Here is a 14,836-nt window from a genome sequence, read left to right on the forward strand (position 1 = left end):
GAGTGAGAGATGGAGGAAGGGAGGGAAGGAAGGAGGGAGAGAGTGATTGAATGAAAACAAATCATGGCGCCACAACAACAAGGTCATCTGGCGCCATATGTAAAACAATAATATTTTTAAACATAATTAGATATAATAAAACAAAATAAAGAAATGAAAGCACAAGTTTATAAGTCACTCATAAAAGAAACAGAATTGACGCACATCTCCCCCAGGAGAGAGAGAGAGAGAGAGAAGGCAGGCAAGGGGCAGTGTTGAGTGCATTGTCAAGCTGAGGGAAAGATGAAGGGAGGGAAGGAAGGAGGGCGAGAATGATTGAATGAAAAAGCGTCGTAACACCGAGGTCATCTGGCGTCATATGTAAAACAATAATATAAAAAAATCAAGAAATGAAAGCACAAGTTTATAAGACATAAAAGAAACAAAATTCCCTAGGGTGATGCACATCCCCCCAGGAGAGAGAGAGAGAGAGAGAGAGAGAGGCATCGCGAGTATGGAAAACGTGGCAACACTGTACAGAGGTTCGTGCCCCACCCAAACCGCCACTTTAGAATGGTACGACCATAGTTTTGTGTGTGTGTGTGTGTGTGTGTGTGTGTGTGTGTGTGTGTGTGTGTGTGTGTGTGTGTGTGTGTGTGTGTGGCAAAAATTACTATTTTTTGGTCTAGACCATGATGATAGCCATGGAATTATTATGCCACATACCATTTTTCATCCAGTTACAGTAATTCTTTCTATACCAGTGATCAAGTCATCTTTATTAGTACAGTATTTTATTATTGCTCTTGCTTCTTCAGTACATGTTCTAAATTTATGGTCGTACTTCATCGTGAAAAGAGGAAGAAGTGGCTAGAGGGATTACAGGACATGGGTTCAATTGAAATAAGAACCGAATATACTGAGAGCAAGAAGCATGTAAAGAGACTAGTGAAGAGGAAAATGGAGGAGGTAAATGATGATCTAGGGAGAAAAATGAATGCAAATTACTCAGAAAGTAGGAAGTTTTTCAGGAAAGAGGTGCTGAAATGTAGAAGTGACAGTGGAAAGAAATGTGAAAGTGTGAAATGCAAGTGGTAGATTATTAACCCACCAAGATGAAGTAAAGACCAGATGGAATGAATATTTTGAAAGCTCGATGAATGGGAATAGAAAGAGCAGAGCTGCTGTAAACATGATTGGCTGTAGGGATGTGCAGAGAAGGAATGCAGTGATAGGAAATGTGACACTCGCCCAGGTGAAGAACACTGTGAAACGGCTGAAAAATGGGAAAGCAGCTAGGGTTGAAGAGGTGTATGCAGAACTGATTAAGTGTAGTATAGAGAGCAGAATGAAGTGCTTGTTGGAGATATGTAAAAAGGCATGGACAGGTGAAACTGTGCCAGCAGAGTAGAAGAAGGCTGTGATTGTGTGATTGTACCCCTGTACAAAAATAAAGGTGAGCGAAATGAGTGCAAGAATTATCGTGGCATAAGTTTATTGAATGTTGTAGGGAAGGTATATGGATGAATATTATAGAAAAAGTAAGAAAGATATCAGAAGTCCTGGTGAGTGATGATCAGGGTGTCTTTAGGAGTGGCAGATGATGTGTGGATAAAATATTTCCAGTGAGACAGATAGAGAAGAAGGCATGTGGGAAGGACCATAAGGTGTTAATGACATTCATGGATCTGGAAAAAGCATACGACAAAGTAGACAGAGAAGGATTGTGGAAGGTTTTGCACATGTACGGTGTAGATGGTAGAGTCACCGGGTGCGACAGGCATGCCTGACCCCAGCACCCCCTCCTTGCCCTGCATTCCGTCTCACCTTCCTCCACAGTACCAACAGGACCTGAAACAACTAATTCTTCAATACCAGGAGGTCTTCGCCTCGTCTCCGGGAGATCTGGGCCAGACCAAGGTCTTACACCACCCCATTCAAACTACTGGACCTCCTTTAAGCCAGGTGTCTCGCTGACAGTAAATGACACAACGCCAAGAGGAAGACCGCTAGGTCCAAGAAATGCTCAAAGTGGGGATACTAGCAAACTCCAACAGTCCATGGTCTTCCCCCGTAGTCTTAGTAAAGAAGAAAGACGGATGTATGAGGTTCTGTGTCGACTGCCGCCAGCTTAACAACATGACCATAAAAAATGCCACCCTTTCTTGTATCAATGACTCCTTAGACTCTCTACATGGCACATGGTGGCCTATCTAGTCCAAACATCATAGCAAAACTGCCTTCTCCACAAGCAGCAGCTGACTGTACAAATTTTAACATCCTTCCCTTTGCCCTGTGTAATAGGCCGGTCACTTTCTCCCACCTTATGGGGTCAGTCTTGCGAGGGCTCTCCTAGGAAGCATGTCTCACTTACCTGGACAACGTGATTGTATTCAGTTGCATCTGGAAGGAACACCTTGACCGCTTTGGCCAGGTGCTGCACCGTATACAGACAGTGGGGCTTGAACTCAAACCGTCTAAATGTGATCTGGCCCAAGAGTCCACCACTTTCCTCGTCTATGTCTTCTCACGCGAAGGGCTCGCCCCAGATCCGGGAAAGCTGCGAGCCATCGCAAAAATCACCCCACTACAGACATCAGAGGAGTCCATGCCTTCCTTGGTCTAGCCTCCTACTACAGGAGATTCGTCCAAAATATTGCCTTCATTGCAAAACCCCTACACAACATAACAAAGAAAGGAGAGGCCTTCCAGTGGACTACCCAGAGGCTGGAAGCCTTCGAGGCACTCAAGCACTACCTCACCACAACGCCAATAGTTGCCTTCCCGGATTATGCCCAGTTCAATTTCGACATCTCATGTCATCCCGGAAAACTCCACACCATTCTAGATACCTTGTTGAGGCTTCCCCTTAATTCACTTCTCATAATGCAGAAAATGGGGCACAGCGCACCACAGGACACCCTAATGCGACAGTGGGAGAGTAGCCAAAAAATGGCATGGATGCCTCACCATATCTTTACCAAGTTGCCGAGGGTAGGAGACCACCTACCTACCCCTTCTGGTCATGTAGTAGTGGACCCGGAAGAAGTGGATGACCTCCTGACCCATCTTCTTCATGGGAATGGGATCCACCTCGGGCAGCAAAAGTTGTTACAAACTTTTGGGGACATCTGTTGGACGCCACATCCTTCAGTCGCCACCAAATGAGTCATAGAAACTTGAATGGCCTGTGCCCTAGGGAAGGACATCTCTCAAACCTCAGGACCCACCGGACACTTAATAGCCACCCAACTCTGGCAGCTGCTGGCCGTGAAAGTCGTGGGCCTCTTCCATCAAAAACCTCGGTCCAATTTGTAATTACCTTTGTAGACACGTATTCCAAATTTCTAGTCGCCTGCCCCGCCAAGTCCCACTCTGCTGTGGCAGTTGCAGAGGCTCTCACCACTGATGTATTTCGCTTCTTTGGCCTTCTGCAGGCCCTCCATTTGGATAACGCCCTGGAATTTTCAGGCCAAGTCTGAAGACAACTGTCCCAGCTGTTCGGGTACTGCCTTTCCCACTCCTCTCCTTACCACCCCCAGGGAGGCACCATCTGCGAGAGAAGCCATCGGAGCCGCGCTAACTAACTATGGACCCGGCTAGTCGTCCTGGATACTGAGGACTGGCCATCCCAAGTGAAATTCATACAATGGGGGATGAACACCTGTCCCCAAGCGGATGGTATGACAGCCCATGAGTGCATCTTTGGAGATCCCCTGCTGCTACTCCCATTTTGGCACTTTGCACTGCCACTTACTAGCTCCACCACCCGAGATCCACTCTCACACCTCAAGAACTGGCTCCACCACATGCAGTCCTGCCAGGAGCTACTGAAGGACAGGGCTATACCAGACAACCACTATCAAGTAGGCCAGAGAGTCATGGTTGCTCAGTTGCCCCTTAACCTCAAGTTGCAAACCAAATTCTTGGGGCCTTTTGAAATTACACACGTGCCGAATTGTTGCCAAGTCGTCATTGACTTTCGTGGTAAAGCCAGGGTCTACTGCAACCGGCATGTAAGACGATAAAACCCACTCCTGCACGACCAGACCAACACTACCCTGGAACTGTCACACCACACATATCGCCAATCGAGCCACCAGTACCAGCAGCAACGAGGGCTTGTCAACTTGGTGCTTGCTAGAGGCAGCACAACCGGGCTTGCTATATGCAGCCTGGCAACACAGAATGAGTTTCAGTGTTCCAGTGTGCTTGCTAGATATGGCACCCCTGAGCTTGCTAGAGGCGGCTTGGCAGTGCAGAAGAAGTTCCTGTGTTCCAGTGTGCTTGCTAGATGCAGAACTCTCGAGCTTGCTAAAGGTGGCTTGTCGATGCAGGAGTTCCGGACCATGCACTCTCCGGAGTCCGACAGGCTTCCCCAACATGACGCTGAAGCTAGAGCAAGTTCCCCCTACCCCCACACACACACACACACACACATCCCCTCCCACAGGTAAAGAGTGCCCCCCTACCCCTGGAAAATGAATGGGGCTTGGTAACATAAACTTTTCCAGACTGTCTCGGGACCCTTCTAACATCACCACTAGACCCACTCTGGGCACAAATCACACAACCCTATCACCAGACTAGAGGGAGAAAGAGCCAGACATCGGGCCTCTACTTTTCTGGGGGCAGGGTCGTAACCTATCTCCCCCTTAGCCTTATCATCACTAATTCACCACACTACAACACCCGTACAGATATAGAGTTAAACCCTGACCCCCTTCCTTTTCCAGCGAATACCCCATCAGCAAGTTTAAGTGTCATATACAGGACATCTCCCTCCAAATTTCCCCTCTCCAATTACCCTTCGTCCCAGCTGACCATTTCGTATAGATAGATCACACGATCTCGGATGTAAAATTGTGTATAAAGACCAGTGAAATAATGAATCTTTCGCCTTGCCATCTGGAGTTACTGTGTTTACCCTGTACTCTGAAGGTGTATTGAGTCTTCCTTTGGTGTTCCTCCCTGTTTAGAAAAAACCCATAGAAGAAACCCACTGGACTAAGAAAATTATAGTATAACACTAGTACTACTATTTTTTTTTTTATACTACCAGGTTGTTGGCTTTGTAATTACTGCTCAGAGGTATAATTAATTGAGAGTTCACTGTATTGTCATTATACCTGGATTGTTTAATGCAACCAAGAGTTATCATCAACTCATTTTGGAATGTGTAAAACTTGTATAAAAACTATACCGTATTAATGAAAAATAAAATTTGCTTAGAAATACAGGCATTTGCAGCAGCTTGCCAGTTTTACTATATACAGGGTATTGTACTGTAGTGCATGGTTAAACAAGGCTTAAATGGTGAGTTTAGTAGATTTTACTTGGAAGTACATGAATTTAGATATACATAAATTTGCAGTAGCATCCTAGTATTACTACAGCATATATAAGGTATAGTAGTGCACTGTTAAACGCCTAAAAGATGGATTATAGTGGCAATATCCTGTACGTTAACCCTTTGGAATTTTTGGCTCTCTGCCGATTGTGTCTGCCAGATTCAGCCAGGAGCACATAGAACATGCCATCGCACAGCGATATTTGTACATCATTGGCTGTTATACACTAACCTTTTATGGTAGACTAATGAATGTGTCACCATTTTTAAAGCTGAATAGTTGCTCTTTATTGTAGTATGATCAATAAAGGTAAATACGATAGCTAAATGGCCATTAGGACGAGTAGAAGTTGTTTGAAAAGGAAAAATCGCACACCCTTCCGTAGAAATATATTTGTAAAAAAAAAAAAAAGTATTAGAGATGTGAAATTTGATAGCACCATGTCAGTCTACAGTAAATTCCCTTTCAATTGATACATACTGTAGGTTATGGCAATTTATGTTAGTTTTCACAGAGAAAAGTGAAAGCTCTCACTGTCATGCAGGCAAATATCCGCATGGTAATATCGATATAATTCATGGTAAAAACCTATTTATTATGCATATCTTTCTGATGTACTCCAATAATGTGAGATTTATATACAAGAAATGATCAACTGGGGCGAGTAGGAATTGGGAGGAGAGATCTGGGGGGAACGTCCTGCATATAACACAGACACCCTTCACTAGGACCTCTCTGGTAAAGGATGGGGCCAGGTTTTGTTTCTACAACTGTTGGGGGTGTTGTGGTGTAGTGAATTATTTGAGGTAGGGCCAAGGGGGAGATAGACTATGACCCAGGCTCCAGAAAGGTAGAGACCCAATGTCTGGCTCTTTCTCTCCATCTCAGCCTGGGGATGGAGTGGTATGATCAGTACCCAGAGTGGGTCTGGCAGTGAAGTTAGAAGGAACCTGAGATAGTTGGGACAACAAGTTTATATTACTTGCCCCGGGTTTCATTTTCCAGGGATAGAAAGGCACTCTCTACATGAAAGAGAGAGAGAAAGAGACTTGCTCCAGCTTCAGCGTAACGTTGGGAAGCCTGCCGGACTCTGGGGAGTGTATGGTCTGGAACTCCTGCATTGCCAAACCGCATCTAGCAAGCTTGGTTTGCTGCGTATAGCAAGTACAATGGAAAACTGGAACTCTGCTTTGCCAAGCCACGTCTAGCAAGCTCGATTGTGCTGCCTCTAGTAAGCACTAAGTTGGCGCGCCCATGTCGTTGCTGGTACTGGTGGCTCAGTTTGTGATGGGGACGGTGTGGCAGATGCAGGCTAGAGGGACTTCCGCTGCAAAGTGTGCCGGCTCCCCATCTCCTTGGGCGGACACTCATACTCAGCTATCCGATGGTGGCTTCTCAAGGCGTGCGTTTTTTCTACTGCTTCCTTTGGAGCTGGAACTGTGGTAGATCTTTCAGCCTGATGGGTTGGGGTCCTGAGCATACACCTCCTAGTGTACAGAAGAAGAATATGGGAGAATACAGTAAAGAAAAAGTAAGAAGTGGAAGAGAAGTGTGATAGCCTGAGAAAAGTATGCGAGGATAAGGTAGCTTGGAGGCGATTTAACAACCATCCTGTCCAGAACTTCCAAGGAGGGAGCACATTATTAGAGATAATAATGATGATTACATTCCCTGACACCTCCCATGCCATACCTTTGCAATACAACCCTCAGCTCCTCTCTACCAATGCAAATTCCTAATTCAGTGATTGTTAAGAACTTTAAAAATACTGCCTAATACAAACAGAATAACAACCACTAATGTACTTTTTTCTCGCCAGAAGATAAAGAGGAAGGAAAAACAAATTATTAGTATAACCAATAAAATACCCTGTGAAATGCCCACCCCGACTAAACACCACGAGAGGGATGTCACAACACCCACCCCAGGGGGAGAGGTATACAGGGCGTGCGTAAGGCCCGGGCAGGATGGGCCTATGTCCCCTAGTACCTTGCGCCCCTCTTCCCCTCAACGGACCCGACGAGAGATACACAGCAGGGCTCATGTTTGGTGAGCCACAGCTCGCAAATGCGAGTATTTTTTCCCTTCGGCGAACAAATTTTACATGCAAGTCGCCTTTTGGCGAGGAGAAAATACATCCACTTTGGCGAGGAGTAAACTACAAAATAAATCTCACTTAAATGAACAAAACACGTTGTGATCAGTTATTAAGTCTTTCCTTGTCGCCATTGTGAATGTTTAAAACCTCATTATATGATTCTAATCATCACAATGTGTAAATAAATATATTTATTGCTCGTAAAATATTTCAGCTCGTAGTCAGTTTGGCAACTAAAAATTTATTTGGCTTGTAAATCTGAAACCTTAGGAGCCAAATGGCTCGCAACCATCAGCAGTTAGCAAGAGCCCTGCACAGTGTTGGTGCACTACTCTCCAGCTAGACCAGGCCTTCCCAGGCTCGGGGTGGGGCTTACTCTACAGTCCCAGACAGCATCCAAGTGATGGCCACCAGCCGCACTAGGCAAGAGACGACCACAGACCTCTCTACAGCTGCATCCCCCCCTCCGCAGAGCCCAGTGACGGCCACTAGTTGCACTGAGGAAGGGACGGTCGCCGCCCGCCCTTGGTCTGCAGTCACTCCCGCGAGTAGGACTTTGACGACAGCCACTAGCCGCACCAGCAGGCAGGTGACGGCCACTAGCTGCACCTTGCCCGCAATCCTCACAGGGGACAAGAACTCAGTGATGGTCACCAGCCACACTCCACCTAACAGGGCCCTAGTGATGGCCACTAGCTGCACCAGCAGGCAGGAGATGGCCACCAGCCGCGCTCCACCTAACAGGGCCCCGGTGACGGTCACTAGCTGCACCAGCAGGCAAGTGATGGCCACCAGCCGCACCCCACCTAACAGGGCGCCGGTGACGGTCACTAGCTGCACCAGCAGGCAGGAGATGACCACCATCCACTCTGTACCTGCCGCCCTAGGGACCTCGGCGACAGCCACCAGACGCGCTGGGGAGGGTACGGTCACTGCCCACCCTTCACCCTCTGTGTCTTTCCCCACAGAGGACGTCACTTGCTTGGCACACACCTCCAGGGGCTGAGCGGGACACCCCTCCCACTCTCCCCACAGAGGCAGTCCCCGGGAGGAGCTACACCTGGAGGAGGTCTGGCGAGGCCCCATTGTGATTCTGGGGATCCGTTCAGTGCAGCTGGCGCCCAGATGAGACCACCCACTGTCGGACTCCTGAAGGTAGGGACGCTGCAGGCTGGCCGTGACAGCGACGCAACCCGAGAGAGACTGCAGCCCTTGGACTCCCAGGGGCGCCACCAAGACCCCAGGGCGTGACCTCCCCAGCCCCATCAGACGGCGTCCTACTTCTCAGAGTGGGCACAGGCAAGCATGCCTAATCTTCCTATTTGTTCCCAGCCCTAAGGATTGAACTCCCCACCGAGGCCTCACTAGGAAAGGGCCCCTCTCCATGCCACCCAGCAGCTCACTCCAGACAACGCGGCCCCTGAGAGTAGTCCCATGCCCCCTGAGGGAAGGCACACCTGACGGGACCCCTCCCACACCTTGCCGACACCTATTAACAGCCCGAGACTTCAGCAGCCCTGTCAGAGTCCTCCAGTCCAGACAGTAACTTTTGAACCTGTATAGTGCACTGTACCCAGATTGTATTTGCATTGTATTCAGTGGTGTATGAATATAAGATAATACACGTGTAAGGTTGGCTGACCAGAGTTTTTATGCCCTGTTCCTCTTGTAGTGTATTCTAGTTCCAGTCTCGAAAGAGAACCCTGGCTCAGTAGCTAGTGTTCTGTGGACGAGAAGTCAACCTAAAAACACCTAGCATAACACTTATCACCACCCAGTGCAAACTAATCACCAGAATATACAACACTGAGAACACCAAATGCTGACTCATCAGCAAAACTGGTAGACAAGTGTAAGTTACACTCCCTGGCAATTCATGAATATGGACCTTCCCTAATGGGAGTTATACTAGACTTCATTCATTCAACCACACTTTTCAACCTCTGCACATATGACATTCTTACATATTAAATGCCCACAAATATTGCCTAATCTGCATTACATCACCATAACCACTACACACCATACTGCAGACAGCACATACGCTGGAACAAGACTCAGTCATGGATTTAGGACAACAGGCTACCTATCTATCTATCTATAGCCCGACGCCCTAATCCCGCAAAGGGTGGCTGCAGACAAAACGCCTCCAAGTCACTCTGTCACCCACCATTTGACTCCCCTCCCCCCAACTCACCCCCCCCTCCCTCATATACCTCTCAACTCCATCCCTCCACCTCATCCTCGGTCTACCCTTCCCTCTCCCTCCCTCCACCTCACCTACATACACCCTCTTAGTCAGTCTTTCATTCTCCATTCTCTCCACATGTCCAAACCACCTCAGTGTATTTCTCCTAATCTTTTCAACCACATCCACATCTACCCCACAACGTTCCTTCACTTCTTCATTCGTCAACCTGTCCCTCCACGTCACTCCACATGCTCCTCTCAAGTAACTCATTTCCTCTGCTCTCACTCTTGACTTGTTCCCCTCTTGCAAGGTCCACGCCTCGCTTCCATACGTCAGGGTAGGGATCACAATACCATCATGCAGTGACTTCTTAACTTCCATACTCACCTCCCTATTTCTCATCACTGCTTTCAGTGTACCAACAACCTTTCTTCCCTGCTGTACCCTTTCACGTACTTCATCCCCCAAAGTTCCATCCTTACTCATCACACTACCCAAGTACTTGAATGCACTCACATTCTCCATATCCTCACCATCCAACCTCACTGCACACTCTGTGACTTCATTCCTCTCAAACACCATAACTTTACTTTTGTTTACATTAACTTTCAGCTTCCTCCTCCTACACACTGTCCCAAATTCATTCACCAAACCTTGCAACTCCCATTCATCTTCACTCAACAATACTGTATCATCAGCAAACAGCAACACCGGAAGCTTCCAAATCTCACCCTCATTCATTAGGGCCACCCCCATATCCACTGCCCTACCTTGCACCTCCTTTACAACCCCATCCATATGTATATTAAACAGCCATGGAGACATCACACACCCCTGTTTCAGTCCCACATTGAGATCAAAGAACTCACTCAGCTCACCATCCACTCGCACTGTAGCCCTAGCTCCCTCGTACATACTCTTCACAGCACTCAACAATTTCCCCTCCACTCCATATATTCTTAATACCTATCACTGCAGCCAAATTCACCAGTACACTCAGCACCAGTATCAGACATGAAAATAGGTAAACAAATTTCTTAACAACATTCCTGTGCCACACATGCCCACCATCAAGATCCTTAGAGTGAGAGAGCAAGATATTCAAGGACCACATACAAGACAAGCAGTGTACCCTGACTCAGTGCACACTAAATAACTGACAAACTTTGAACACATAACTCTTTCTACTTTATAAACAGTGGATCACACCAGTGATATCCTAGGACATCTACACCACCTTGCACATCACCAGTGCCACTCTCACACCTCACACTCCGAAACCAAAGTTCTCCCTGTTACAGAATATCCTGACGTGAGACACACAGAACACCCATCTTTATATGACGATCACACATGACGAAACACCAAAACCACACAAACGTGGCCAGACCAACGGCATGATAACCATAGAGTCAAATAACGGTGACGTTGAGCCTACCATGGTGCCCTCATTGACTGGGTGGAGACAAATATGGCATCCACCCAGGAACCTATCCTGCACACAAATCCTCGAACCTTGCCACACCAAGGTGGCGTCAGCCACATGGGAACATCATTACTGCACAAGATCGTTGTTTGCCTGCAACTGATGGGTCTGCTTGATCAGACTGGAATAGCACAACATGCACCTCGTATCACTATACTATACTACAAGCCCCCCCCCCTTCCCAACGTCAAGTTCATCTAGCTAGGATCAAGATTAGGACATCATCCAGCTCACACAACATAACCTACATTACAGAGCACTCTGTAATGCACACCACGTGCAGAAGAGACATCAATGGTGTAGGGAATCCATGGGCGTACCACTTATGACCACACTTGAGGAACTTCCCACACATTTTTTACTACTATACTCTGTTCACACACCAGGCAGTCTACCATTGATAACTCCTCTCCCATATACTTTCTAAGACTATGCACTCGCTTTGTAGGCACAGTTACTGCCTTCTTCAGCTCTGTCATCCAAGTGTCCTGTTATACGGACATTTGCATCACAATTCATTGTATTCCCTCAACTGTGTTTACTCTTTGCACTTACCTCCTAAAAATTTCAAGTCTTCCAGTTCTGCAACCCCTTCACATCTGCTAATGTTATATTTGAAATGGCAAGCGGATGGAATGAAGCACCCACCCCAGGGGGAGAACATGGGGCCTGAGCGAGATGGGCCTACGTCCCTCACCGCCATGCACCCCTGTTCCCCTCAACGGAGCCAGCGGGGAGTACACTGCTCTGCTGCACTACACTTCAGCTGGACCAACACTCGCCAGAATCAGGGTGGGACTTGGCACAGTCCAGTCTCAAGTAGGCCCTTGGTAACATCCACCGGACTTGCCAGTAGTGAAGGAACGACCACAGGTCTTCCTGTACCTAGGAACCCCAAGAGGAGTAGCGGTACAGTAACGTCCACCGGACTTGCTGTAGAGGGAGTGTCTACTAGATCTCCCTCTTCTGCCACCCACCACCGGGAGCAGAGGCATGGTAACGTCCACCGAACTTACCGTCGGAGGAACGTCCACCTGACTTCCACCACCTGTTGTCCCAGGGAAGGGAGCAGAGCCTTGGTAGCATCCACCGGACCTGCCATAGAGGGGACTTCCTCCAGATTCCCCTCGACTGCAACTTTCCCCTGGCACCAGGGTCTCGGTAATGTTCACCAGACTTACTTGCAGGCAGAACGTCCACCGGACATCCTGTACCTGCCGCACCCGGGACAAGTGGAGTCTTCGTATTGTCCACTGGACTTCCTTCTTCCACGACCCTGGAGTGGAGCCTTGGTAACATCCACAGGACTTCCTTCTTCCACTGCCTTGGGGTGGAGTTTTGGCAACGTCCACTGGACTTGCCAAGCTGAGGGAGCGACCACCGGTCTTCCCTCCTCCACAACCCTGGAGGCTCCCACCGAGGACAGTGTCCCTGGCTTGGCCCGCCCCTCCAGAGGCCGAACTAGATGCCCCTTGTACTCCCCCCCTGTGCCACTAGGAGTGGAGTTTGCTCCCCTGCAGAGTTCCTGGTGGAGGACGCATGGAGTGGCCCCATCATGATCCTGGGTATCCTGTTCTTGCAGCCATCCCCTCGACGCCCCCAGCCGCTGTTGGACTCCCTGGAAGAGAGCGGCCCAGCCCCTGATGGCTCCCCCATCCTGATGAGACCGCAGCCCCCAACCCTCAAGGGACGCCCCAATGACCCAGGACCAGCCCAGACCCTCCAGCAAGACTCCCACCACTTCCAAGGGCGGGCATCAAGCTGCACGCCTATTAGCCCTGTTTGGCCCCAGTCCTAAGGACCACCACACACCTAAGGGCCCCACCAAAAGGGGGCCACCCACAACTCCGCCCTACAGACTAAACTGGACGCCCTACTACACAGCCTGAGACGAGCGCCTCTCCCGAGAGCGCACCCCAGATGGTCCACCTCCCACACCTGGCTGCCAACTGCACCTGTCTGAGATCTAGCCTGATATAAACCTTTATGTGCCAATAAATGATTGTACTGTGACATATGTATTGTGTATAGCACTGTGTTTCTGTATGGTAATATACGTGTAAGACTGGTTAGCCTGTGTTTGAGCCATGTTCCTTTGTTGAATGCTCTTGCCCGGTCCTGAGCGAAAGAACCAAAGTCCGTGCCCTTGTTCTGAGTACAAGAAGCTGGACACAGAACACGCTGCATAACCATATTTTTAGGTCACACTTCCTCTGCACACCACCAATACCAATCATGCTTACTACTGCTTTGGTTTTGCCATACCTATTCAGCCTTTCAGTATTTTTTTTCCATTTATATACCTTCCCTCCCTTTTCAGTCATCCCACACACTTTCATATCACTTCATTTCTTCAACCTTTCAAAAAATTTCATATCTTTTAATTAGGGTTGTTCCCACACCCATTCTAGCAACTTTCAAATACTTTGTATTCTTATATAACCTACCTGTGCTTAACAGTTACCCTTGCAACACCACAGCTTTATCATTGTTTGCCGAACATTCAATATGCACTCCTTTCAGATCATTTTTGCTCCCAGTTCATACTCAGTCTCATTCTCCTCCCTCTTCTTCACTGCTAGTCTTTCACTTGGAGAAACCTCCTTAACCCAGTTGGTACTTCCCCTACCACAATATCAAACAAGTTTATAAGTGGCAGAACCTCTCAGAATACAAATATTAATGGACCAGACACATTAAATAATTCTTCTACTACACAGACCTTTTATTATAAAACTTCCACAATTCCTAACATTTTCAGCTTAAGTTCCTGTAATTACAGCTATCAGTTTTCCAGTGACAGCCACAAAAAACTGAACCAGTGATGCAGCAGCCTTTTCCCACTTACCTCAAAGCTATCATCTCTTCCTCCCACATTATAATCTTGTGAAAGTTTACCTTGTCGTCACCCCCGCAAACCTTACCTCAAGATCTGAAAAGCAGCACAATTTTCCACTAGTACTCCCAAAAGAACTTAATTTCTATTGTCAGACGCCTTAATCCCGTAAGTGGTGACCACAAACAAATCGCCGCCATGTCACCCAGTCCCCCGCCATTCCACTGCCCTCCTAAGCTCACACCCCTCTCATAAACCCCTCCACTCCATCCCTCAAGCTCATCCTTGGCCTCCCCCTTCTTGTTAGTTTCTCTCTGTCCTCTCCACAAGGTCAAACCACCAAATTTTTTCCTACAATTTCCCTTAACCCTGGAAAAGTGATGCGCAATACACCGGCACCCCACCCATTTTGAATTTGAGTTCGTATACTTACTATCAAGGCAGGGGGGTGGGACTCCATTTACCTTTGAAGTTCCCTTAGCTGTCACAAGGAGTGCACTATATGAGTGCTCTTATGGCTGTGTGCAACCCTGCAATATACTTGGGGTGTGGCGTCATCCCTCAATTAGGGGAGAGGGAGAGCGGTGAGGATTCGGACATTTTTTACTTTTTACTGTATTGAGCCAAGAGTTGATGCAGTAGGATTTTCTTTTGCAGCTCAACATGTAGCCACATCATTGATGTACCTGGGGTAAATAGGCCAAGAAGAAACCTCTAATACATTTGAAGCTATAGCTCGTCAAATGAAAGTTTCCAAAATGTCCAAATCCTCCCCACTTGGTGAGGATACGGACATGAGGGTGGGAGGATCTGGGCGTGTAATGAAATATTTTTCTAATGTATAATGCAGATGGTACTTTTTACTTTTGGTCGGCAACTTATCTAGGGATGTTAG

General features: G+C 47.7%; 1 long non-coding RNA gene across 2 annotated transcripts in view; it reads right to left on the minus strand.

Annotated features, from left to right (window-relative positions):
* The window catches only part of LOC145399837 (uncharacterized), a 61,958-nt gene extending 47,510 nt beyond the window's left edge, over positions 1-14,448 (minus strand). For both annotated transcript variants that reach the window (XR_013897340.1, XR_013897341.1), the window contains exon 1: positions 14,375-14,448. This is a non-coding gene — a long non-coding RNA (uncharacterized LOC145399837). The remainder of the gene's footprint in view (positions 1-14,374) is intronic.
* Positions 14,449-14,836: the final 388 nt, after the last annotated feature.

This window comes from Coenobita brevimanus, chromosome 50 (assembly GCF_032717465.1).
Source record: "Coenobita brevimanus isolate Jiangsu-jjx chromosome 50, ASM3271746v2, whole genome shotgun sequence".
NCBI lineage: Eukaryota > Metazoa > Arthropoda > Malacostraca > Decapoda > Coenobitidae > Coenobita > Coenobita brevimanus.